Here is a 5,003-nt window from a genome sequence, read left to right as displayed (position 1 = left end):
AAGAGAATAGCAAGAAATTCACCTGAAATGGTTCATGAAATGGGTCTGACTAACGGTTCTGATTTCCACTTAGATCACACATTAACAAGTGAGCGCTGTGCACCGATTGGATCAAATACTTACGTTAGTGAGAATGAAACATATGTTTTATTATTTGGTCTGCACAATTGTGTCCTGTCTTATTTGTCTTATTTGTCTCCTACAACCTGTCACTTGTCAAATTGTCTATAAGCCTTTTGTCTATAATGTCATAACTATTTCCACTTTATTTATCTTGCCTTATTGCCACATTTGTCTTTGTGCTCCAATGTCAAGGAACCGAAACCTAAGAACTTTACACTCTTACACCTTCTTACACCTGTGTAATGTGACGTAACAATAAAACTTGAAACAGAAACTTGAAACTTGCAACATAGATCAAACAAGTTGATAACCAGCTTGCATTCCAATACACACACACACACACACACGCACACACACACACACACACACACACACACACACACACACACACACACACACACACACACACACACACACACACAGATCCACTGCCTCTCTGTCTCTGATCATCGTAGATGAGTGCAATCTCCGAAAGATCCCTAATCATTTAAAATCACTCACACATTATTCAACAAAATCAGCAGGGAATTACTCTTTTTCAATTAGTATGCCGCCAGGATTCAACCAATGGGAAACAGCAGCGGCAGCACAGCAGCAAACTCAGTCTGCCCGCCCTCGTGCTCCAATGGAATACCTAATCCCCCCCCCCTCCAATGGAATACCTAATCCCCCCCCCCCCCTCCAATGGAATACCTAATCCCCGCCCCGCCCCCCACCCAAAAAAAAAACGTTCCCTCAAATTACAAGAGGGATTGAGACAGCTAACATTGCAAACAAGGATTTAGATAAGCCAACTGCTTTACCGTATTGACTTATTGTTCGTTGCCTCCAGGGTACAGAAAATGAGATGGCACAGGGCCAACTTATCATCATTTTGATGGAGGAAAAAAATAAAATAAAATACAAATAAAGTCTCCTATTACTTTGGCCAAAAGCACGGAGTAGTGGGCCTAATTAAGTGGAGCCGAGCGGCCGGCGGCTCGCGGCCATCACTGTGATGGCTCAGTTTGGAGACCATTAAGACTTTCACTGTTGCTCCAGATGGATTTGCCCCTATGAACTGAACTGTTCTATAAAAAAAAACAATCCTGGGGAGAAAAAAAAAACACACAGGCCTACGGTATTGTGCAGAGTCATCAAAGAGTGTCAACAGATGAGGAATAGAGGCGCAGAGAGGGCAACGCCGGGGCTTCCAGTGTGGAGGAAGATGGACGAAGAACATCTCTATGTTTGTCGTGTTGTTTTTTCCCTTCGTTTAAATGTACATGTTTAACATTTTTGGCATTTAGCAGATCTACGCCTTATTCCAAAGCGACTTACAATCAATACATTTGACTATGTAAGTGGATCATCTATCCACCAGTCATTGTAGGGAAAAGTAGGAAAAGTAGGGGGGTAGTGGTGGTCTAGTGGATAGTGAGATGGTGCGTGCTGAATGGCAAAATTTAAAGTAATCTCATCTATGCTCAGGCCAGGGGCCATTGGTAGTTGTCGTGCTAGTAGAAGGAAGAGTTTTTCTTTTCTTTTGTTTAATGACACTGGGGAAATCGTATAGGGGGGGGGGAGTAGGTGTCTCTGGAGACACAGTGCAGGGGGGTAGGTTTCAGGACAGTTAAGGTGTAGCTTCCCCTTCCCTATGTTATTAACGGCGTACAGATACCTAACATAACATGTGTAACATATGAATCATGAATCATGTTGCAGTAATCTTTGCCCAACTAAAACCAACAAAAATGGGTCATCATACCCTATGGGTTTGCATGGCGTCCTATTCAGGATGGTCATTTTATTTAACCTTTATTATAATGGGGAGTCCCATTGAGACCAATGTATCTTTTACAAGGGAGCCCTGCATGTCCATACAAAATTACAACATAATAAAGAAACAATTAAGAGAAACAAACACATTTTTTAATAAAGCGGTCCTTAATCAAAACGTTAAACTACCCTAGCAGCACCAGAGCAAACACTTGAAACGTTCTCTGCAGATTGTTCCAGATTGTTCCAGCAGTGAGGTGCAGCACAGCTAAAAGCAGATATACTCAATTCAAATGAGACCTTGAGACGATCCTCAAGAGTTAACCAACTCTGAGAACGAGTTGGGTAGTGAGTCAACGTCGAAGTTTGGGGGAGGCGGCAGCGGCTCAGGAGGTAGAGCCGGCATCTTAGGATCGCAAGTTTGGCGGTTCGAACCCCGGGCTAGCCACATGTACAGGTGTCCTTGAGCAATGCACTGAACGCCTAATTGCTCCAGGCCAGGGTCGCCGTCTATGGCCGACCCCCCTTTGCCTAGATAGAGCATTAAATACCAAACTGCAACAGTTTGATTGCATGGCAATACAACTGTTATTATTATAAGTTGGCTGTGTTTAGCCAGCTATGTTTCTGAACTGTGTGAGGGTGTGTTTGGGTGAGCCAAAGCTGGTCTGTGAGTTGGGGGCTGAGCAGCAGGTAGAGGAGACAGATGGAGGGCAGGGGGCACACGTCTGGTGGTGATAGACAGAGCCACGGGCGCTTAGCGTTTAGCGCCGTCGGCACATCTAGCTCTCACACTCGGCTCCGCTCCCCAGGGCCTTCATCAGACGCCATCCAGCAAAAACACTGACTGATAACACCGCCTCTGCCCCTGAGGGCTGTCATATAATCCGCCCTGTATAAATACACAATCAGGAAAAAACCGAGGATTAACGCACAGCTACTGTAAAGTGAGAGTGATGTTCTCTGATAGGCAACGTGTTGAGTTGATGACAGGCAGCAATCGCACTCATGGCGCGTGTGTGTGTGTGTGTGTGGGGGGGTGGGGTGTGTGTGTGTGTGTGTGTGTGTGTGTGTGTGGGTGTGTGTGTGTGTGTGTGGGTGTGTGTGTGTGTGTGCGTGCGTGCGTGCGTGTGTGTGTGTGTGTAGGTGTGTGTGTGTAGGTGTGTGTGACTGACAAGGAAGGTACGGTACACCAAAACATCCCCTGAGGTAGAGGCATATTGGGTGGCCTAAAGCAATCACTTTTCCCTATGAATAATTTAACATTCACGGATATCACTGATTTCATGTTCACGGTGCCAAAAACAGGTTTAATTAAACCTTCCTGTTTTACTTTGAAAAGTTTCAACTTCAGCCAAGTTATTTCTGTAAATGTATGCATGTCTGTATTCTATTACAGCCACGACCACAGTTGTATTCAGAACCCACATCCGCCACTAACACCTGTGATGGTTAGCACTACCAGTGCTATCAGCTTACCTCTCCCTCCACTACAAAAGCACATCAATCTAAACAGTTTAGACGATCTTGCTAAACATTTGCATTGTCCTTTGGTATGCTAATGACTTGGCTGTCAGGTCAACTATTTCAGGGAGCAGAGTTGAGGTTGTGTGTTGAGTATGTGGGTGTGTCTGTTTTTTTTTTTGCGATGGCATGATGGGTTGTTCTTCAGAGAGACGGTGCCTCCTTCTCTCTGGTGACGGTTTCTCCCCAGGGAGCACAAGGAGGTGCTAAATGCTATCTGTAGCTGTCCCGTGCTCTCTGTAGCTGTCAGAGTCTTCTCTTTGATTCAACTTTACTCCATTGTTTTGCGATCAAACGCTACACCCAGATGGGTTGTTGCACACAATCAATACGAGCAATTAACACTCCAGCGTTTCCACTCACCATTCCTCTCCCAGGATCTCATTAAAGCCAGAAACCACCGTGCCTTTGACCTCATCATCCACCTATAAGAGCAATACCTTATAAACAGCTGATAAACAGTTGATAGAAAAGAGGATGGAGCTGGGATAGGAGCGCAAGCGGAAAGGGGACAGAGCATTTGAGGTGACGGCCCCAAGACTCTGGAACGCCCTCCCCCCTGACCTGAGAGCCGCTCCTTCAGAACTAATCTTTAAGCGGCAACTAAAGACACATCTTTTTAGACAATCCGCAGTCAATTTTAGCCTTCTTGTTGTTACTGTTTATGTTTTGTTTATGTTGTCCCCTTTGTGTTTTTAATCATTGATGTTTCGAATTTGCACTTTTCGTTTATTTATTTTTTGCACCCTGTGCATCCGTGCTGGGAAGGGTGCTATATAAATAAAGTTTTACTTACTTACTTACTTCACTCTGGGTCAGGCAAGCATGGACATAGTGCACTTTCAATGGTAGAGCCCTTTGAAGGGCAATTGACTTCCACACTCACACTATAAGGGCCTGTTTTATTGTCCATACTAGCAACTTAGATCACAATCGGAATCGCTTTTATTACATCTTACTCCACACAAGAGTAAAATTCCTCAACATTGACATGGCAGCATTCAGATACAAAAAGAAAACACAATAATAATAACACAGTAATAATAAGTAACGTAAAAAGGTGACCCTACATTGATAACGAAATAAAGTGCCTTTTTTTTGTTAAGTGGTCATTTTACAGTGGCTTCAATAGTGCAGTACGATGACACACAAGTACGATGATATGAATGCAAAGTATGACGATATGATGATATGAATACAATATAATATAATACAGTACAGTAGTGAAGTAGTCCAATGGTATACAAGTAATCCTGTAGTGTGCAGTAGTTATACTACTGTAATAATGTTCATTTTTGTAGTGTGTGTGGGGTTGGTTAGGGGGTGGCAGTCTTTTGTATTCTTCCAGTGTATTTCACCAGGAGCCTGATTGCTTGGGGGGAGTAGCTGTTTGTCAGCCTCTGGGTTTTAGCCCCACGGCTTCGGTACCATTTCCTCAACGACAATAGCTCGAACAGTTTCTGATTGGGGTGGCTGGGGTCCCAAACAATCCTGAGGGTCTTGCTGACACACTTTTCTGTAGGTGTCGTGGATGGAGGGAAGCTCACATCCGCTGATCTTCTCCGCTGTCCGCACTACCCTTCGCAGCGCTTTGCGGT

Source organism: Nansenia antarctica (assembly GCF_963989245.1).
Source record: "Nansenia antarctica genome assembly, chromosome: 4".
Taxonomy (NCBI): Eukaryota; Metazoa; Chordata; class Actinopteri; order Argentiniformes; family Microstomatidae; genus Nansenia; species Nansenia antarctica.
Note: the sequence above shows the minus strand (reverse complement) of the source record.